Consider the following 23,576-nt stretch of genomic DNA (forward strand, 5'->3'; position numbering starts at 1 on the left):
AAGCCTAGATGGATGTGGAACAATTTCAGATACAGTTCTTTTAGTAGGTTTCAATACTAGAACCCTGGTCACGGCATATGTTTGTTTTGTTGTTTATTTGTTTGGATTGTAACAAATACTGCCTTTCATTTAATGTGAGGATATGTTAAATATGCATCACATGATCTAATTTTATGTGGAGATGTGAAATATTTGACACCTTAGGTCTTTTGCAAAAAACAATTTCCAAATTCCATGGGGGATATAATCACTTTTAAATCTTATTGGTCAACTAGATTTAGTAACACAATCATTACCTAATTTGATCTCCATAAAAGCCTATGAGATATGACCTTCATTTAAGAGTGGAGGCCTGACTTAGTCACATTGCTGTTTAGGGAAAATCAAAATTGGAGCCCAGGCCTCTTGAATGCTAGCCTGACTTCCTAGCATCTTGCTCTGGCTGCTGGCATGAAATAGGCATGAATCACTTGGAGATAAATTCCAATGCCTAAAGATTCCTGACAAGAGAGGAATGAGCTCCCATTGAATGAATGTGACGTTTGCTGAACCCCAAACATTTGAAACCAAGCAGGTGCTTTTCGGTTGAGTCTTGGGCCACCAGACCTACAAGACCTTTCTGGGTGGATTGCAGTGCCTCTAAGGCAGCCACTGTTGAAGAGTGTTATCCATTTGCCCAGACAATACATTTGGGAAAGTTTACTTTTCTTTGCTTCCTTTTAAATCTGCCATTGTAAGCAATTAATCATATGCGGCGTCTTTTAGTTCCCAGGAGAGATTTCCAGTGCTTTTGCTACATTTCAAATCCCTTCAACTAAACCCATTTCCAAACCAAATGACTCATTTTATTATTATTTAATTTAGGACATTTAAAAATTGTCTTATTTATTTGCAGATAACATTTTAAGTGGCTTATTGTAAAAGCACAAGGGAAAGAGGCCAAAGATATTTCACATAATAAAATAATACTGTGCATTTCTCACATAGTAAGTCTTCAAAACTGTTGAATGAACAAACAAACGAACAAATGAATGAATGAATGCTATGACTCTGACTGACTTTACCAGCCTCTGACCTCCTCTTTGGCACAATCAACATGACTGCCACCCTTTAATTCTAGTCTAACCCTGTGTGATTTCAAGATCTCTCTCCCATCCCTTTCTCCCAGCTCATTCTTACAAAAGATAAATTAGTTTACAATGATCTATACATAGCTAGTAGTGTCTAATATCTTATATTTCAGAAAACGCTGTAGGTCAAAGAAACAAATTTGTAATGGTATTCCTGAAGGCATCACAAAGACGTGTTTTTACTGAAGTCAATCACATGATGCGGTGTAACACCCATCTGCTTAAAAAATTAAAGTTGGCCAGGTGTGGTGGCTTATGCCTGTAATCCCAGCACTTTGGGAGACAGAGGCGGACAGATCACAATGTCAGGAGATTGAGACCATCCTGGCCAACAGGGTGAAACCTCATCTCTACTAAAATACAAAAAATTAGCTGAATGTGGTGGCGGGCACTTGTAGCCCCAGCTACTTGGGAGGCTGAGGCAGGAGAATCGCTTTAACCCGGAGGCAGAGGATGCAGTGACCCAAGATCATGCCACTGCACTCCAGCCTGGCAATAGAGCAAGACTCTGTCTCCAAAAAAACAAACAAAAAAATTAAAGTCAATGCCCTTCCGTTTAGCACCTGTAATATGCAACATATGTTACAGAAGATGTTATAAACCTTTTTTTTTTTTTTTTTTTTTTGAGGCAGGGTCTTACTCTGCCACCCACGCTGGAGTGCATTAGTGTGACTTGGGCATCCCAAAGTGCTAGGATTACAGGTGTGAGCCACTGTGCCCGGACTATAATCCTTATTATTATCCTTGTTATTGCAACAAAACCTCACAACAAGGTAGAAAGGTAGATACTGTTACCCCCACTAAAATATGAGAGAAGAGAAACTCAGATGATGTAACTCGCCCAAGGTCTCATAGCTCCTGAATGACACAGTTAGGATTTGAACTCCATGAATCTAATCAAAGCCTATGCTCCTTTCCTTCCACTTATCCATTCATTCACCCAACAAACTTTTTTTTTTTTTTTTTTAATAGGGTCTTGCTGTTTCACCTAGGCTGGAGTACAGTGATGCCATCATGGCCCACTAGAGCCTGGAAGTGTGCCATCTCCCAGGAACCTGGAACTCCTGGCCTCAAGTGAACCTCCTGCTTCAGCCTCCCAAGTAGCTTGGAGTACAGGCATGAGCCACTGTGCCCAGACAACAAACATTTTATTTTATTTTTGAGACAGAGTCTTGCTCTGTCACCCAGGCTGGAGTACAGTGGTGCAATCTTGACTCACTGCAACCTTCACCTCCCAGGTTCAAGTGATTCTCCTGCCCCTGCCTCCTGCGTAGCTGGGATTACAGGTGCCCACCATCATGCCTGGCTAATTTTTGTAATTTTACTAGAGACGAGGTTTCACCATGTTGGCCAGGCTGGTCTCAAACTCCTGACCTAAGTGATCCACCTGCTCTGGCCTCCCAAAGTGCTGAAATTACAGGCATGAGCCACCGCACCTGGCCCCAAAAACCTTACCTTCTAAACCAGGGGTCCCCAGCCACCAGGCTGTGGCCCAGTACCAGTCTGTGGCCTGTTAGGAACTGGGCCACAAAACAGGAGGTGAGCAGCTGGCAACCAAGCAAAGGTGCATTTGTATTTACAGATGCCCCCCTATCACTCGCATTGCTGCCTGAGCTCCACCTCCCATTCAATCAGCAGTAACATTAGATTCTCACTAGAACACAAGCCCTATTGTGAACTGCGCAAGACAGGGATCTAGATTGCATGCTCCTTATGAGGATCTAATGCCTGATGATCCATCACTGTCCCCCATCACCCCCAGGCGGGACCATCTAGTTGCAGGAAAACAAGCTCAGGGCTTGTAGAATTATCAGTAGATATTACAATGTAATAATAATGGAAATAAAGTGTATGATAAATGTAATGCGCCTGAATCATCCCAAAACCATCCCCCCTGCCCCTGGTCCATGGAAAAACTGTCTTCCACAAAACTGGTCCCTGCTGCCACAAAGGTTGAAGACTGCTGTTCTAACCTCAAGAACTTCCAAAGACTGTGTTCTAAAGAGGGGTTGGCTTCAAGGTTTGAGGCATCTGCAGCTTAGCAGAAGGCAGGACTGTGCCTGTAACAGTATTTATTTTATGTCACAACCAACTGAGAAGCTGGTTTCCCGTGTCTTACCCTAAGCAGGGAGTGTCAGCCACAATTGAATATGAATATTTTTTATCTCCTTTTTCTCACAAGTATAATTAGCTCTCTGGAAGTCTGTGAAGTCAGGTCTCATCTTGGCAACAGGATCTGTTCCACTGCTGATTCTGGGGATGCATTTAGAAGTGGTCATGAGGATAGAGATGGTGATCATCAGAATAAGCCAAGCAAGCCATCACCACCACCATCACTGCCACAAAATACTGACACACTGCAAGCCTGACACCCACAGTGCTCACAAAGACCATAATTACAGGGGACAAAGCCACCCCTAAATCCACAGCCAATTCTCAACAGGTGCACTGTGATTCAGGCACACCACCTGAGAAAATATGAAAATACCTTCAGTTAGTATAGAACCACTGTCCCACCCCCACAGGCCCAGCCCCACCACTAATCTCTGGGGTCTCTCCCAAGATCTCTCCCCCATCCCCCTGAAGGACTGACTGACCAGGATCCATCTAGCTAATGATTGATTCTTTTTTTTTTTTTTTTAAGACAGAGTGTTGCTCTGTCACCTAGGCTGGAGTACAGTTACACAATCTCAGCTCATTGCAACCCCCGCCTCCCAGGTTCAAGCGATTCCCCTGCCTCAGTCTTCTGAGTAGCCAGGATTACAGGTATGTGCTACCAGGCCTGGTTAGTTTTTTTTTTTTTTTTTTTTTTTTGTATTTTTAGTAGAGATGGGGTTTCACTATGTTGGCCAGGCTGGTCTCAAACTCCTGGCCTCAAGTGATCCACCCCCCCTTGGCCTCCCAAAGTGCTGGGATTACAGGCATGAGCCACCACACCCAGCCCAACAACTGATTCTTATTGTCTTCTGCTGGGGTAAAGCTGAGTGTTGGGGAGAAGCTGAGGCAGGGCTTGCTTGTCTGACATAATGTAAAAGAGTCTTGGAACATGTCCAGGGGCCAGGGTCTAAAACCCCTTGTGGCCTTTGGAATACCAAGCTCTGTGCCAAAGGGTGGAAGGCTGCCCCGCCACACCACAATCTAAGCCCAGGGCATAAAACTCCTCGTGGCTTGGATGGAATCCAGGGCTCAGGGTATACAACCTGGTCTCTGGAATGTGTCTAGACTTGCTGGCTCCTTGCTTCTAGCACTCCCAGGTTCATAAAGTGATTGTATCTTAAACTAGAAGAACATGTTTCCCATTATCTTAAGTAGCAGAACACGTTCCATATGCTTCAAAGGAAATGCTAAACCATCACAGCTACAGCTCTCGCGCTTGATGCACTGCTTCCTTTCAATCCCCACATCCTCACCACCTGCCTCCTTGATCACCAATAAATAGCGTGGGCTCCCAGAGCTCAGGGCCTTCGCAGCCTCCACACTAGCGTTGGCCCCCAGTACCACTTTATGCATTCTTGTCTCGTTTCTTTGACTCTACCGGACTTCATAGTCCCCATGGCCTGGTATTGGATGTGGCCACCCCAACAGCCTTCTTTATATTCTTCCATATTTTTCAAATTATCAACGAGGATGACATGTTGCTGCTCTCATTTCAAGTTTTTCTTAAGGCACCAATCGCTTAAGAACTGAAAATGAAAACAATATAACAACACTGAAATAGAGCCAGAGAAAATAGACTATAAAACTTTGGGGTTTGCGTTGATAACTTTCAGATTCAAGGTCAACGTATGACCCAACTTCTACAGGAAGCCTGCCCGAAAGATAAAAACTAGGTTTCAAGAGATGAATGTGACACTGATGCTGAGGAGAAGGAAACATTTTTTTTGTTTTTGAGGTGGAGTCTCACTCTGTCACCCAGACTGGAGTGCAGTGGCGCAATCTCTGCTCACTGCAACCTCCAGATCCCAGGTTCCAGAGATTCTCCCACCTCAGACTCCCAAGTAGCTGGGATTACAAGTGTGCGCCACCACGCCTGGCTAATTTTTTGTATTTTTAGTAGAGACGGGGTTTCACCATGTTGGCCAGGCTGGTCTGGAACTCCTGACTTCAAGTGATAGGCCCGCTTCAGCCTCCCAAAGTGCTAGGATTACAGGCATGAGCCACTGGGCCCAGCCGAGAAGGAAACATTTTTAAAGCTATAATCTTCATAACATCATAATTCCTCCTGTATATATTAATGTTAGGCTTTTACTATAATAAATGCCAAGCATCACACATTCCTTATTTCATTTGGGACTTATAAAAAGTCTATAATGTAAGCAGGTGTCATTATCCCCATTTGACCAACAAGGTCATCACAATTCAGAGAGGATAAGCTGGGTACAGCGGCTCACACTTGTAATCTCAGCACTTTGGGAGGCTGAGGTGGGCGGATCATTTGAGATTAGGAATTCAAGAACAGCCTGGCCAACATGGTGAAAACCCATCTCTACTGAAAATACAAAATTAGCCAGGCATAGTGGTGTATACCTGTAATCCCAGCTACTCAGGAGCCTGAGGCAGAAGAATCACTTGAACCTGAAAGGCGGAGGTTGCAGAGAGTCAGGATCGCATCACTGAAATCCTGCCTGGGTGACAGAGTGAGACTCCGTCTCAAAAAAAAAAAAAAAAAAAAAAAAAAGAGAGGATGCAACCAAGATGCCACAGTTCTTAAATGGCAGAGCTAGGGCTCAAACCCAGACCTCCTGACCTTCACTTCGTTCAATGGTATGCCACAGGCACCTCCCAGCAACTCCTAAGAGCCTACCTAAGTCCGAAATTTTGCAAGTAGGTTGTTAAACCATGGGAAGCTTGGAATCGGACCAGGTGGGAGTATTTACACCACATAAATCAGCAAGTGCTACAAATCAGAACTTCCCTCCCACCAAGGCCAGTTTATCAGCACGCAACTGACTCCAATGGCCTCCTTCCCATACTGTAACACATGCACGCACAGAGAGTGAAGTTTTGCTTTTTTAAGTATCAGTCAGTACTTCTCTATCCCATCAACTCCAGCTTGTTAGCAGCCTGATAAAATGAAAATGACAGTCTGGTACGGTGGCTCATTCCTGTAATCCCAGCACTTTAGGAGGCCAAGGTGGGTCGATCACCTTAGGTTAGGGGTTCAAGACCAGCCTGGCTAACACGGTGAAACCCCTTCTCTACTAAAAATACAAAAAATTAGCCAGGTGTGATGGCGGGCACCTGTAATCCCAGCTTGGGGGGCCAAGGCAGGAGAATTGCTTGAACCCAGAAGGTGGAGGTTGCAGTGGGCCGAGATAGCACCAATGCTCTCCAGCCTGGGTGACAGAGCCAGGCTCCATCTCAAAAAAAAAAGAAAAAGAACTGAAATCAGGAGATGCCTTAACTTTCCACGTGCCCCTTAGTAACCTCTTCACCTGAGTCATTTAACCTCCCTGACCCTACATGTCCTTCTCTGTTAAATGAGGTCAGTAATTGCTGCTCACTCACTAAGAGTCAGAAGGAATCATGGATGCAAAAACCACATTGCAAACTGCAAAACACCAAGCAGCTGTGGAAAACTGTTTGGCGCGTCCTCCAAAAATGAAACATGGAATGACCATCTGATCCAACAATTCCACTTCTGGCCATAAACCCGAAAGAACTGGAGGCAGGGGCTCAGACATTTGTGCACCAATGTTCACAGCAGTACAATTCACAACAACCAAGAGGTGGAAGCAACCTGTGTCCATTAACACATGAATGAATAAACAAAAATCAGCCAGGTGTGGTGGCTAACACCTGTGACCCCAGCTACTGGGGAGACTGAGGCAGGGGAATCACTTGAACCAGGGAGGTGGAGGCTCCAGTGAGCCAAAATCGTGCCACTGCACTCCAGCCTGGGCAACAGAGGGAAACTCTGCCTCAAAACTCCAAAAACAAACAAACGAATAACTTAGGGAAAAAATTGTGCTGTGCTGTACTGAACATATACAGCCTTTTTTGTCACTATTCTCTAAAGAATACAGTATAACAACTATTTACATAACATTCACATTATATTAGGTATTACAAGTAATCTAGAGATGATTTAAAGGACATGAGAAAGGAGGCTGAGGAGGGCAGATCACCAGAGGTCAGGAGTTCGAGACCAGCCTGGCCAACATGGTGAAACCTCATACGTACTAAAAATACAAAAATTAGTCAGGCATTGTGCTGGGCACCTGTAATCTCAGCTATTCTGGAGTCTAAGGCAGGAGAATTGCTAGAATCTGGGAGGGGGAAGTTGCAGGGAGCTGAGATTATACCACTACACTCCAGCCTAGGCAACACAGCGAGACTCCATCTCAAAAACAAAACAAAACAAAACAAAAAAAGTACATAGGAAAATGTGCAAAATGTATATGCAAACACTACACCATTTTATATCAGAAACTAGAGCATCCTAAAATTTTGTTATCTGTGGCAGGGGATTCTGGAACCAATCCCCTGAAGATACCAAGGGATGACTGTATCACATGATTCTACTTAAATGTGGTATGTAAAGTAGCCAAATTCATTGAGACAGATAGCAGAATGGTGTGTATCAGAGGGTCAGGGAGGAGGGAATGGGGAGTTAGTGTTTCATGGGTACAGGTTCAGTGTGGAAAGATGAAAGAGTTCTGGAGATGGATCGTGGTGATGTTTGGACAATGCTATAAATGTACTTAACATCACAGAACTGCACACTTAAACATGGTTACGATGGCCAGTTTTAGGCTATGTGTTTGTTTATTTATTTATTTTTTTTTTTGAGATGAGTCTCACTCTATCATCCAGGCTGGAGTGCAGGGACATGATCTCGGCTCACTGCAACCTCCACCTCCCAGGTTCAAGCAATTCTCTTTCCTCAGCCTCCTAACTAGCTGGGATTACAAGCACCTGCCACCACACACGGCTATTTTTTGCATTTTTAGTAGAGATGGGGGTTTCACCATCTTGGCCAGGCTGGTCTTGAACTCCTGACCTCTTGATCCACCTGCCTCTGCCTCCCAAAGTGCTGGGATTATAGGCATGAGCCACCACACCCAGTCTATGCTATGTATTTTTAACCACAATTTTTAAAAAGAAGTCAAATAGGCCAGACACAATGGCTCATGTCTGTAATCCCAGCACTTTGGGATGCTGAGGCAGGCGGGATCATTTGAGATCAGGAGTTTGAGACCAGCCTGGCCAACATGATGAAACAACCCTTGTCTCTACTAAAAATACAAAAATTAGCTGGTCATAGTGGTGGGAGCCTGTAATCCCAGCTAGTTGGGAGGCTGAGGCAGGAGAATCACTTGAACCCAGGAGGCGGAGGTTGCAGTGAGCAGAGATAGTGCCACTGCACTCCAGCCTGGGTGACACAGCAAGACTCCACCTCAAAAAAACAAACAAACAAACAAACAAAAAAAACAGTCAAATATTAAGTCTTGTTACTATATCAAATAATATTTCCATTTGTCAAAGAAGATGAAACGGTCACAGAAAGCCAACATTGTTTGTCCATCACAACTAGGACCACAAACTCCACTTTCACTGACTATGCTAACACACACCAAAAAAATCCAAGGAGCATAATTTTTATACGTTATTGCCAAATACAGGCTGTCTCCAACTTATATGCAAAGTGTGTCCCAAGAGATCACTAAAAACTTGTTGTTATTGTTGTTGTTTGAGGCATATTTTCTGACAGAAGTGGAATTTTTCATGGTGACCTGAATCCTATTCTGACCTTAAGAAGCCCTTGCAGGCCAGGCACAGTGCTCATGCCTGTAATTCCAGCACTTTGGGAGGCCAAGGTGGGTGGATCATGAGGTCAGGAGTTTGAGACCAGTCTGGCCAACATGAAACCCCGTGTCTACTAAAAATACAAAAATTATGCAGGGCGCAGTGGCTTACGCCTATAATCCCAGCACTTTGGGAGGCTGAGGCAGGTGGATCATGAGATCAGGAGTTCAAGGCCAGCCTGGCCAAGATGGTGAAACACCATCTGTACCAAAAATACAAAAATTAGCCAGGTGTGGTGGCGGGCACCTTTAATCCTAGCTACTCGGGAGGCTGAGGCAGGAGAATCGCTTGAACCCGGGAGGCAGAGGTTGCAGTGAGCCGAGATCACACCACTGCACTGCAGCCTGGGCAATAGAGTGAGACTCCATCTCAAAAACAGAATGAAAGAAGCCCTGGCGTCCATGGCAGAGCTGTGATGGTATGTGCAGTCCTGACCTGGCCCTGGAGGAGGAAGGAAGGATTGGAGAGGCAGCCTCCCTTTCCAGAGCCCAGGACAGTTTAGGGCCCAATTTTACAATAGTTGATGTAGGTTGGTTGGCTTGCAGGTCCTTTGCCCCAAAGCCCCAATGCATCATTTCCATCTTGCCTCACTCAGCCCTCAACTCCCCAGTTTGTGGCACTCAACTCTCCAGTGTGCAAACCATGTCAGCCTCCCAGGAATGAAATTACTTCTTCTCCCTTCTGCTTCCCATTCAAATGCTAATTAAGTATTGAGAAAAAGTTATTTCCTAAAAGTCATTTACATAGTAAATAACTGGCAGCCTCTCAACCTGTTTCGACGTATTTATACATCTTCTCAAGTCATTAGCTTCTTTGGGAATAGGCTCTATCCAGAATTCCCATTTCCAAATCTCATTTCACTCATCAATAAGGACACTGAAGTTTGCTTTCTTTTCTTTTTTTTTTTTTTTTTTTTTGAGATGGAGTCTTACTCTGTCACTGAGGCTGGAGTGCAGTAGTGCAGTGGCTGCAAATATCCAAGGAAAGTCAACCTCAGCTGCTGGAGGCAACTACAGCTTGATGACAGTTACTGTATATTCAGTCCCAGTTATGTGCCAGGTACCTCACATATGTCACTGAATCCTTACAACAATCCCACGAGGCAGCAACTCTTATCTCCCTCTGAAACTCAGAGAGATTAAGTAATCTATCCAGAGGCACTGAGCTATGAATGCCTGCACCAGAATGATGTTTTGATTATGTTACATTTCCTCCTCTACCTGGCCTCAGCAAATACACCCTATAAAAGGCTTGCCCTCAAGGTTCAGTGTTAACCAGGAGACAGAATCCCCCATTTCTTTTTTCTTTCTCTCTCTCTCTTTTTTTTTTTTTTTTTTTTTTTTTAAGACAGTCTCACTCTGTCACCCAGGCTGGAGTGCAGTGGCACAGTCTCAGCTTACTGCAACCTCCGCCTCCTGGGTTCAAGTGTTTCTCGTCCCTCAGCCTCCTGAGTAGCTGGGATTACAGACATGCACCACCATGCCAGCTGATTTTTGTGTTTTTAGTGGAGAGAGTGTTTTAACATGTTGGCCAGGCTGGTCTTGAACCCCTGACCTCAGGTGATCCACCCACCTCAGCCTCCCAAAGTCTTTCTACGGTTATAGGTGTGAGTCAGTGCACCTGGTCCCCCATTTCTTTTTCTTTTCTTTCTTTTTGGGGACACGGTCTCTCTCTGTCACCCAGGCTGGAGTGTAGTGGCACCATCATAGCTCACTGCAGCCTCAACCTCCCAGCCTTAAGCGATCCTCCTGCCTCGTCCTCCCAAAGTGCTGGGATGACAAGTGTGAGCCAGTACTCCAGGCTGGAATCTCCCCATTTCTAAGTCCTGCTGAAAGATCTGGAAAAACAGCACGAGACACAGAGAACAGATAGCTGAAGATATAAAATGAAGTTGGTTTGTGGTGGAATGAACTTTACCTTTGGCATGCATTTTGAGGTTGCCTTTTATCTAACTGGAGCCTGAATACTCAATACACTGCATAATAAGCCAAAAAAAAGAAAACAAAAGAGGGAAGGAAGGAAGGAAGGAAGGAAGGAAGGAAGGAAGGAAGGAAGGAAGGAAGGAAGGAAGGAAGGAAGGAAGGAAGGAAGGAAGGAGGGAGGGAGGGAGGGAGGGAGGGAGGGAGGGAGGGAGGGAGGGAGGAAGGAAGGAAGGAAGGAAGGAAGGGAGGGAAATCAAGTGAGTGCTAATCAAAACCTAGCCCAAAGAAAAAGAGATCTCCCTCACCACAGAAAGTCAAAGGGGCATAGCCAACATGAACCGAGATCATGCTGGAATCTTTCCCAGAGTCTATGTGTCCTCCTGGACTAAATAAGCATGGAATTGGCCATCTTGCATCAGGAAAATAATTTAGGTCTGCTGACTTGGGCACCAGGTTTCATGGTGGCTGCCTATAAGCAGATCCTTCATTAATTACAGAAACATAATGGTCAAGCACAGTGGCTCATGCCTGTAATCCCACCACTTTGGGAGGCCAAGGTTGGCAGATCACTTGGTGTCAGGAGTTCAAGACCAGCCCGGGCAACATGTTGAAACACCATCTCTACAAAAAATACTAATTTAATTAGCCAGGCATGGTCACATGCACCTGTAGTCTCACCTACTCAGAAGGCTGAGGCAGGAGAATCGCTTGAACCTGGGAGGTGGAGGTTGCAGTGAGCCGAGATCTCACCACTGTACTCCAGGTTGGGTGACAGAGTGAGACTCCGTCTCAAAAAAAAAAAAAAAAAAAACAGAAACAAATCTCCAGTGGGCAAGTTGACCAGTAATGTGACAACTCTCTGCTGAACCTAAGCCCTCCCAGAGGAGACAGGAGGAGAACCAGGAGGAGAGAAATTGAAGGGGATTTAAGGAGATTTATACGGGGAAAGGAAAGATTAAAGAGATTTACAGAGACCCAGCCAAATAAAGTCTCAACACACATAAAGTCTCAGTCTCCCCTGAGAACACACAAATGTCCACCTGGCACCAGCCAAACATAATTACTGTGCATTCAGTTGCCAAGTTTGAACTAGAAATTTGCACTTGAGACACAATCATCATTAGCTTCTCTGGGAATAGGCTCTATCCAAAACTCCCATTTCCAAATCTCATTTTACTCATCAATAAAGACACTGAAATTTGTTTTCTATATATATTTTTTTTTTTTTGAGATGGAGTCTCACTCTGTCATTCAGACTGGAGTGCAGTGGCACGATCTCAGCTCACTGCAATCTCCACCTCCCGTGTTCAAGTGATTCTCTTACCTCAGCCTCCCAAGTAGCTAGGACTACAGGCACATGCCACCATGCCAGGTTAATTTTTGTGTTTTTAGTAGAGATGGGATTTCACCATGTTGGCCAGGCTAGTCTCGAACTCCTGATCTCAAATGATCAGCCCACTTCAGCCTCCCGAAGTGCTGGGATTACAGGCGTGAGCCATGGCGCCCAGCCTGTTATCTTTTTTCAATCAAGAAAAACTTTTGCCAGGCACGGTGGCTCACACCTGTAAACCCAGCATTTTTGGGAGGCCAAGGCGGGTGGATCGCCTGAGCTCAGGAGTTCGAGACCAGCCTGGCCAACATGGTGAAACCCGTCCCTACAAAAATACAATAATTAGCCGGGTGTGGTGATGTGTGCCTGTAGTCTCAGCTACTTGGGAGGCTGAGGCAGGAGAATCGCTTGAACCTGGGAGATGGAGGCTGCAGTGAGCTGAAATCAAGCCACTACACTCCAGCCTGGGTTACAGAGTGAGACTCTGTCTCCAAATAAAAAAAAAAGAAAAACTTTTAGGCCAGACACGGTGGCTTGCACCTATAATCTCAGCACTTAGGAAGCCTAAGGCAGGCGGGATCGCTTGAGCCCAAGAGTTGGAGACCAGTCTGGGCAACACAGTGTGACCTCACCTCTACAAAAAATAAAAGTAGTCGGACGTGGTGGTATGGACCTGTAGTTGCAGCTACTCAGGAGGCTGAGATGGGAGGATCACTTGAGCCCACGAATTCAAGGCTGCAGTGAGTTATGATCAGACCACTATTCTCCAGTCTGTGTGACAGAGCAAGACCTTGTTTCAAAAAAAAAAAATCTTTTTATTAAAAAAAAGAATAAAACACCCCGTCAAAGAAAAGGAGTAGTAAGAGTTCTTGTGTTTATTATATTTCCCACTGAAAGGGTTTGGGCTTTAAATTCCCAAGTCAAGTTGGACAGTTAGAGGTTAAAGGCCCACCTGTGAAAGTGATCTAGCTCTTTCTATTGATAATTCTAAAGGCAGAAAACAGCACTTTCAGAGAATTAAACAGCTCTTTCCAATGCTAACATTTCCAGCCTATCATAGGTGTTTCCCACTGTGACAGAAGAGAAGGTACCTGAAATTCCCTCCCAGAATTTCACCTTCAAATTCAGAAATCCCTCCCCAGGGGAGCCCAGAAGCCCAAGGCTATGAGCTTGCCTTGTAAACTGTTTCCAGAGCCTTTCAGCACATGGGCAGCCCCACTGTGCAGACAGAGCAGGTGCTCCAAAAATTCTTGGGAAAACAAGAAAAACACCAAATGAACCGTTCTTCCAACCCTAACTCCTTGGAGAATCTCACACCCCACATCCAGTCCACCAGCAATTCCTACCAGCTCCACCTTTAAAACACAAACAGAATCAGGCTGGCCATGGTGGCTCACGCTTGTAATCCCAGCCCTTTAAGAGACTGAGGCGGGCAGATCATGACATCAGGAGATTGAGACCATCCTGGCCAACACAGTAAAACTCCATCTCCACTGTATCGGGAGAACCCACCCCTGATAATTCAACATGGGTCCTTTTCTATTTTTCCTAAGTGTTGGCTGGTCTGAGAAATAAAGGGAAAGAGTACAAAAGAGAGAAATTTTAAAGCTGTGTCCAGGGGAGACATCACATGTCAGCAGGGTCCGTGATGCCCCTGAGCCATAAAACCAGCAAGATTTTACTAGCAATTTTCTAAAGGGAAGGAGTGTATGAATAGGGTGTGGGTCACAGAGATCACACGCTTCAAGTGCAACAAAAGATCACAAGGCAGAAAGTCAGGGTGAGATCACAAGGTCAGGGCGAAACTAGAATCACTAATGAACTTCCATGTCCCTTTGTGTACACACTGTCATTGATAAACACTTTAACAGGGTTTAAGAGCAGAGAACTGGACTGACTAGAATTTGCCAGGCTGGAATTTCCTAATCCTAGCAAGCCTGGGGGTGCTGCAGGAGACTAGGGCGTGTTTCATCCCTATCTACATCTGCATAAAGGCAGACACTTCTAGGGTGGCCATTTTAGAGGCCCCACCCTGGGAATGCATTCTTTTCCCAGGGCTGTTAATTAATATTCCTTACTGGGGAAAGAATTCAGCGATATTTCTCCTACCCGTTTTTGGTAATAAGAGAAATATGGCTCTATCCTGCTCGGCCCACAGACAGCCAAACTTTAAAGTTATCACCCTTGTTCCCTGAAAATCGCTGTTATCCTGTTCATAAGGTGGCCAGATTTCATATTCTTCAAACACACATGCTCTACAAACAATTTGTGTAGTTAACGCAATCATCACAGGGTCCTGAGGCGACATACATCCTCAGCTTACGGAGATGATGGGATTAAGAGATTAAAGTAAAGACAAGCATAGGAAATCACAAGAGTATTGATTGGGAAAGGGATAAATGTCCATGAAATCTTCACAATTTATGTTCAGAGACTTCAGTAAAGACAGGCGTAAGAAATTATGAAAGTATTAATTTGGGGAACTAATAAATGTCCATGAAATCTTCACAATTTATGTTCTTCTGCCATGGCTTCAGCCCATCCCTCCATTTGAGGTCCCTGACTTCCCACAACACATTAAGAATACAAAAACTAGTTGGGTGTGGTGGCACACACCTGTAATCCCAGCTACTTGAGAGGCTGAGGCAGGAGAATCTCCTGAACCTGGGAGGCAGAGATTGCAGTGGGCCAAGATCACACCACTGCACTCCAGCATGGTGACAGAGCAGGACTCCGTCTCAAGAAAAATAAAACACACCCAGAATCCAACCACTTCTCACCACCTCCATGGCTGCTTCCCAATTCTAAACATCATTACCTCTCAGGTGGGTCACTGAAGGAGCCTAACTGGTCTCCCCTCTTCTGCCCTTGAACCCTAACCATCTGTTCCAAACACAGCCCCCCAGGGATCATGAAAAGCACAAATCAGATCAACTTACTCCTCTGCTTAAAACCCTCCAGGTTCCCCATTTCTCTTAGAGTGAAAGCCAAAGTCTTCACTGCAGCCTATCAGGCCCCTGTCAACCTGCCCTCCCAACACCCCTTGCCCTCACTCTCCCCACATCTCTCTATCACCTTAGCTCCCCTTATTCTTCCCCCTTGACTGCATGGCCTCCTGGAAGTTATTGGGCCTCAAAAATGCCAGGCATGGCCAGGCATGATGGCTCACACCTATAATCCCAGCATTTTGGGAAGCTGAGGTGGGAGGATTGCTTGAGCTCAGTTCAAGACCAGCCTGGGCAAAAAGGCAAGATCTCATCTCTACAAAAATAAAAAAAATCAGCCAGGTGTGGTGATACATGACTGCAGTACCAGCGACTCAGGAGACTGAATGGGGAGGATCACTGGAACCCAGGTCAAGGCTGCAGTGAGCTATGATCATGCCACTGCACTCTGGCCTGGTGGCCTGGTGACAGATTGAGACCCTGTCTCAAAAAAAAAAAAAAAAAAAAAAAAAAATTCCAGGCAGGCTTCTGCATCAGGTACTTGCCCTTGCTGTTGCCTTTGACTAGAAGAGTCTATGTTCAGACAGCCCCAAGATGGCTCTTTCTAGATCTGCATTCAAGCATCACCTCAAGCTGCCATTGCCCCACCCCACACATCCCCTTTGGCTCTAGGTTCCTGCCTAACCTGCAGCTTCTAACGTACTGTTCCTTTCTGTTCTTTGTCCCTTGTATTTTCTGTGGCTCCAGGACAGCAGGCATTCTCATTTCTTCACTGCCGTTGCCTCGGTGCCTAGAATATAGCAGGTGTTCAACTGATATTTTTAAATGTATGAGAGGCTGAATTTTTATCACACTTCAAAACGAGAGGACTGGGGAATCCAAACATCTAAGGAAGACTGTAGTGGGGATACCCTTGGGGAGAAGTCTAGGGGCTTCCCACCTCTCATTTTCTCTCGGCAACATTCTTCCAAATGCTTCTCAGACTGTCAAATTCTGAGTAACTCCAGAAAAACGACTATGAAATCCACCAGCCAAGTATGCAAACCACCTTGAATCTCTGTGCGTCCTCCCCCCCACCACACACACACACACACACACACGCACACATGCACACACACGTGCACGCACACGCACAGGCACACACGCACACACACACGTATGCGCGCACACACACACACACACGCACACACACACACACACGCACACACACACGTACACACAAACATCAAAAAAGGATAGTTGAGTCTGTTTTCCATCTGGACTTTCAGACAAACCAATCATCTGTGTCCTTCATAGTTGTATTGATTGGGCAATTTCAGAATAAGTAGTGTAGTATGAGATAAGTGGGAAAAGACGGTTCAGGCAGGAGAATTGCTTGAGCCCAGGAGTTTGAGGCTGCAGTGAGCTATGATTGCTCCACTGCACTCCAGCCTGGGTGATGGAATAAGGGTCTGCCTCAAAAAAAAAATCCTCCAAACAGAAATGAGCTGTGCCTAGTCACACAAGGAAAGCCCCTAGGGAATAAAAGCAAGTGCCCTCCTTACACAGGGAGCTACGAAATCTTGGGGTTGCAAGGGTACTTGAAAATTATCTCGGCTGATCGCAGCGGCTCACGCCTGTAATCCTAGCACTTTAGGAGGCTGATGCGGGTGGATCACAAGGCCAAGAGATTGATTGAGACCATCCTAGCCAACATGGTGAAACCCCGTCTCTAGTAAAAATACAAAAATTAATGGCACGTGACTGTAGTCCCAGCTACTTGGGAGGCTGAGGCAGGAGAATTGCTTGAACCCGGGAAGCGGAGGTTGCAGTGAGCCGAGATCGTGCCATTGCACTCCAGCCTGCAGATAGAATGAGACTCTATCTCAAAAAAAACCAAACAAATGAAAAAAGACAATTATCTCATCTGCCTGTCCGCCACTCCCCCAACCAGCCTTGATGTTTATAGATGAAGAAACTGAGACAGGGAGAAGGTAATGTAGGTCAATGTCCAAGCAGCCCACAGGCCACAAAAACCCTCAGGGCTGAGCCAGACCTGGAACCCAGTCTCAAATCTTCCACAATGCCTTGTCCAGCCATCTACAGGCAGGAACGACTTCAATTTCAAATGTTCAGTCTATATGAAAAACACCTATTCATACCCCACTGAGATGGAGATACATTTTCTAGGACATGCCACATTCATGTACTCCAGGGGAAATGAAGTTTGTTGGGTGACTCATTCTGTAATGGGCCAAGTACTCAGGCCTTTCTATTCACAAGTATTTCACAGTATGAAAACTGCAGAAGTGACTTCTATGAGTCTGGGGTACTTCCTAGACACCACACGAAAGCTTTCCTCCCATCCATATACTTCTCCTCCAAATAGTACTTTGGGGATTTTTTTTTTTTTTTTTTTTTTTTTGCTTCAGAAGTCACTGAAGGATAGCTACAATAGAGATGGCCTGAACAGTCTTGGCAAATACACCAACAGAAATATGTACTCCTCCTAATTTGCCATTATATAACATTTATTTGCTCTCACAGCATGCCAAGGGTCTGAAAACATGTTGATTAATAAACAATAATTAAGTCTCACCACCTTTTTCAGAGATGGTTATGTTCTGGGATTCCCTTTTGTAGGAGGCTGGACTGAAATGCACAGGTTGAAAGCTTTCTACCTGAGACCTGACTCAGAGGTGCATCAGACAACCCAGGCCAAACCACAAAGCTCAGTCCTTTCTCTTGTCCTGCATTTTGCTTCCTCAATCTCATTTTCCACCCACCTGGGCCAACCTTCACTCCCATTTGGCCCCCACTCTCCAGCAAGGTCCCTCTAACCACACACACTAAACATCCTGACCCCTTAGCTTCCAACAGTAAATGCTCAGTTCCATGAGGTGAGATACCTGGATAAGACAGTCGATACCAGATTACAAAGTCTGGCAAAGTGAGTGTTCCTCCAGCCTTTGCAATTCTTTATTTTAAACACATGTGAACACTGTGAGCTAACAGCCCTGCTTCTTGCAAGGCTTTCTTACCTTCGTATCTTAAAGACATATGGTGAAAGTGGGGCAAACAAAGTGATTGCAACTGCAGCATACTTTGGAAATGAATGGCAGTGGTCAATTGTTGATGCCTTTCATTTGTGTTAGATTTCATTCAAAACAAGAGAAGAGTCTAGACTCAAAATCCACACTGAAGGGACCAGAAGTCACCTCCACATTAAGACTTAGGCCAAGGTCACTGGTTGTGGCCCAGGGTACAGCAGGCATCTTGAACTGGGGACCGCTTCTAAAAAGTTCACAGAGGCAAAATGATGGCAATCCAAAAGCTCTGAAATGCTTCCAAATTTTGATAACATTATGCTATCATTATTGCCATCATTATGTTTTCTTACTTATTTATTTATTTACGTATTTTTTGAGACTGAGCCTCGCTCTGTCACCCAGGCTGGAGTGCAGTGGTGCAATCTCAGTTCACTGAAACCTCCTCCTCCCAGGTTCAAGTGATTTTCCTGCCTCAGCCTCCCGAGTGGCTGGAATTATAGTCATGCACCACCACACCCGGCTAATTTTTGTATTGTTAGTAGGGACCAGGTTTCACCATGCTGGCCGGGCTGGTCTCGAACTCCTGACTTCAAGTGATCCACTGGCCTTGGCTTCCGAAGGTGCTGGGATTACAGGTGTGAGCCACCACGCCCGGCCCATTATGTTTTCCTTTTATTATTATTATACTTTATGTTCTAGGGTACCTGTGCACAACATGCAGGTTTGTTACATATGTATACATGTGCCATGTTGGTGTGCTGCACCCATTAACTTGTCATTTACATTAGGTATATCTCCTAATACTATCCCTCCCGGTGTGTGATGATAACCTTCCTGTGTCCAACTGATCTCATTGTTCAGTTCCCACCTATGAGTGAGAACATGTGGTGTTTGGTTTTCTGTTCTTGTGATAGTTTGCTGAGAATGATGGTTTCCAGCTGCATCCATGTCCCTACAAAGGACACAAACTCATCCTTTTTCAAGGCTGCATAGTATTCCATGGTGTATATGTGCCACATTTTCTTAATCCAGTCTGTCACTGATGGACATCTGGGTTGATTCCAAGTCTTTGCTATTGTGAATAGTGCCGCAATAAACATACGTGTGCATGTGTCTTCATAGCAGCATCATTTATAATCCTTTGGGTATATACCCAGTAATGGGATGGCTGCGCAAATGGTATTTCTAGTTTTAGATCCTTGAGGAATTGCCACACTGTTTTCCACAATGGTTGAACTAGTTTACAGTCCCACCAACAGTGTAAAAGTGTTCCTATTTCTCCACATCCTCTCCAGCACCTGTTGTTTCCTGACTTTTTAATGATTGCCATTCTAACTGGTGTGAGATGGTATCTCATTGTGGTTTTGATTTGCATTTCTCTGATGGCAAGTAATGATGAGCATTTTTTCATGTGTCTGTTGGCTGCATAAATGTCTTCTTTTAAGAAGTGTCTGTTCATATCCTTTGCCTACTTTTTGATGGGGTTGTTTTTTTTCTTTACATTAATATTGAAGTTAGTTTTCCAAATACTAAAGTTAAGTCAAATTATTTACTAAGTATTTGCCGTTACAAAATCTACAAAGTATGTCAACCCTGTATGAATAATCAAAAGTTGCTCTGCCTATCTGTGAATATCAGCTCTGCCACTTAATAGCTTGCTAAGGTTTGGCAGCTCACATATCTCTGCCTCCTTAGTTTTCTCATCAGCAATTTGGGTATAATGGTAAATACCTACCTCATAAGGTTACTCTGAGATTTAAATCAGTTAATACACATAATGCATGTAGAATAACACCTGGTCCTGGGGATACATTTCAGAATACCACCTATGATTACCATGATTATTATGTTGAGTAAAAACAACTTGATCGTCGCAATGTTTCTCTTTCACTCTTCTAGGTCCTCTGCCAGCACTACAGTGGGAAGTTCCTTTGCAAAGAATTCCATCCCAGGCAGAAGGTAATGCTTTGGGACCCTAAGAGAGACCCATTCCCAAAGCTCACAGGGAACATGGCTGGAGTCCAAGAGACTGTTCTGCCAGAGGGAAAATCCCCATTTTTCCCCAAGGTGGAAACCACATGCAGTCATCTCCAAACACCGTGCTCCAGCAGGAGCCACAGCTCCCCAAGCCTCAGCAGCCCCGCCACTGCAGAGGTGCAGCTGCAGGAGTCAGTTAGGGTACAGTGTATCAGTAACCCAGAAGCTTCAGGCAGGAAGCCAGTGTGGGATCTCAGGTGGGAACAAGCCATAGACAAAGGCACTCACACCAGGTGGGTCCCCACGCTCTCCCTTCCCCTCATCAGTGGCCACAGCGCAGGTCCTGCATGACAGGCAAAGGCCATGCTTTCTTGTTTCTCAGTAACTTGAGCATCTCAGAATCACAACCCCAAACCCGAATAAACCTCAGTGGCAATTTTCAAAAGTTTTGACCCAAACTAACCCCTTACCTGGCTGCACTGAGAGGCAACCCCAAACCCCTCTTTATTAAAAAGCTACCCCTTTTTCTGTTTTCATTCCAACAAAGACAGCAAATAGGTGTCCTCCCTGAAAGGCAGCAGCCATAGCAGGGAGACCCCACTTTAGTCCTCAGTGTGCGCCTTCCCAGGAATCGAGAGGCAGGGCTGAGAACACCACCTTCATAACTTCTCTCGGGGGACCCCCTGCAGATCTGCATGAGGCGTGAGGGTAATTACGGGGAAATGACTGAACAGCAGCAGACCCTGAGCCTGGACATGAAAACAACCTGGGTAATGTGGTGCTGGAAAAACAGACCAAGCACAGAAACAAGCACACAGAAAAAAGGAAGGAAAGAAAGAGCACCCAACAACGCACTGATTAATCCCATGAAATACCTCCTCTTTTTTTCCCAGCCTAATCAACACCTCCATGAACCCCTGCAAAATGTGTATTTCAGACTGCTCACCTGTGCGTGAATACACATACACTGACAGATACTAATGCACAACAAATACTGGTCGTATGAGGGAAGAAAATAACGAACTTCAGATCATTCGGCAGGTCCTGATTCTCTTTCACTATGAGCCTCCCCACCTATTCTGAGCCTCTCCAAAACAAAGCAAACAAGACCCAACTCCTGGGCAGAAAGGGAACAGCAGCCAAGCTGAGCAGCACATCCTTGGAGAATTCCTGTAATTGACTTCGGATTATTTCTGCTCTCTTGAGACTCAGCCATCAGCATGGGACTCAATGCAGCCCGGGAGAGAGCCGCCGGCTCAGTGACGCACCCAGACCCTCCCTTGGAGACGCGCTCCCTGGCGCCTGCTGCGGAACCCCCGTGAAATGCACAGACCCTCCTGTGAAGCTCTGCCCACGTGTGACCGTGAGCACTGCGAAGCCCTCCCCTTCCATCCTACCGTGGCCACCCAAAGTCTTGCCTACATCTCGTACATGCAGATGTCAATTCCGTAGGAATACATGATGTAAGCACACAAACGGGAATGACTAGAGGCTGATCTTCTCTTGACCAAGTCTCCCCAACGCGGTGAGCCCAGGCACAGGACGAGTAAACCCACACAGCCGGTAAACAGCCATCCCCAACATGCTCAGCCCACAGCCACACTTGGGGAAAAGGGAGCGGAGAGGGCTGCGGTGTCAAGGGAAGTGGGAAGTCGCCCGCCCTTGTGGGCTGCTCCCTGACAGCCCGGCGCTGCCCCCTCCCCCTCCCAGGAACGGCGCCCACCCGGGGGTCGCAGGCCCACGTGTTGGGCGCGCCCAGGGAACTCCGTAGCGCCGAGAATGGGACACTGAGGACGCGGCAACGTGCCGGGTTCCTGCCGCGATGGTGGTGGCAGCAGCGGCGGCGGCAGCCTGAGCCGCTCCTGCAGCCCCCGCTGCCGCCACATCCACCCTCGCCTCCCGGGTCGCCACTTACGTTCCGAGGGTCTCCTTGAACTCCAAGGTCATCTTGATGTCTTCAGCCTGCTTTTTCTAGGAGGAGCTGCTCTCACCATTCTCCCGGGCCGTGGCCGACTAACACCGCGCGGAGGGGCGGCCTGGGGTGCACTGCGGAGGGGGAGCCGCCTCGGGCTGCGGCGCAGCTTCCTCCTCTTCAGTTTCCTCTTGGGCTCTCGCCGCCGCCACCGTGGTCTCTCCCAGGCTCTTATTTCTGCTGTTCTCGGGGACAGACTTCCTGCCGGCGCCTGCCAGCCTCACTTTCTACTACTTTCTTGCCTCCCTCCCGCTCCCTCCCTGCCGCCCGCTGCGCTCCCTCCAGCTCGCTCCTCCTCTTCTTCCTCCCCATCCCACGGGCTCCCCGCCCTCCCCTTGCGCCGGCATCTCCCCGCCTCCCACGTGCAGCCTTCGGGGATGTCCAGCTCCCCTCCCAGGAGCGCCGGGCCGCTGCCGTCACCTCCCCTGGAGCCCCGGAGAGGGCAGGTGCGAGCCCTGGGCAGGTGCAGGGCGCCAAGAGGCCCAGCCCCTCAGAGAGCTGAAAGCAGAGCCAAGTCTGGGGGCACCAGGGCTTTCCTGTCTCCGGCTGGAGCGGGCTACCCTGCTTGGCGTGGAAGCTCCGGGCGGGCGGGGGTGCGTGACGGCAGGATGCAGGGCACCCAGGGCGGGGAGCCTTCCCAAGCTGTGGCCAGTGACAGCGCTGGCTGGGGTGGGGGCCATTTGCTATGGCAAAGGGCGGCTGCAGCTGGGATGGAGGCTGCGGATAGGAGCTCATTCGCATTGCACCAAATCGGTTTCACGTCAGTTTCAGGACCGACCGCGAGGAGCAAGGCTGGGAGCCTCCAGGCTGGCATGAGCAGGACGCGCCAGCAGCTGCCTCCTGGGCCGTTTGGGAGCAAAACTCCTGCGGGTGTTTGGAGGCCGCGCGGGTGCCCCGGCGCCGGGCTGGAGCTGCCGGTGGGCCTGGCCAGCCTGGCTACCCTGGCTCACGCTTGGCCTCTTCTGGCATCTCCCTCTCTCCTCCCAGAGAGTCAGTGGAAAGTGATCCTCTGCCCCTCAGCCCGCTCGGAGGGGCCCACAGGCGGCTGGCTTAGTAGGGTGTCCGAGTGGCAGGGCAGCACCTGCTTTCCTATGGGCTGCCAAAAGTAACCCAGAGAATTCCCTCGGACTCCCATCTCCCAGCTGTACGTTGGCCTACCCGCCCCACTCCTCGTGTCCACCTGTCAGAGGGCAGTCCATGTACTCCAGTTCCTGGTCCCCAACCTGCAGGGGCTACCTCTTGATCAGAAAATTTTAGTTTTCTTGGTATCAATGCTTCCTCTCCCTCCGGGCCCCTCTACAGAGTTGGGTAAACAGACCTGTCTCTTGACTGGGGACACCTGTTCCAATTTCCCAGGACCGTTCCAATTTCACTGTAAAAGAACAAAACAAAACAAAACAAAACAAAATCTGCTCCCTGAATAGGAAACTTCATGTAGAACCTTCTGCCTAGGTCTGACTCT

The sequence above is a fragment of the Macaca mulatta genome, chromosome 9, assembly GCF_049350105.2.
Source record: "Macaca mulatta isolate MMU2019108-1 chromosome 9, T2T-MMU8v2.0, whole genome shotgun sequence".
Taxonomy (NCBI): domain Eukaryota; kingdom Metazoa; phylum Chordata; class Mammalia; order Primates; family Cercopithecidae; genus Macaca; species Macaca mulatta.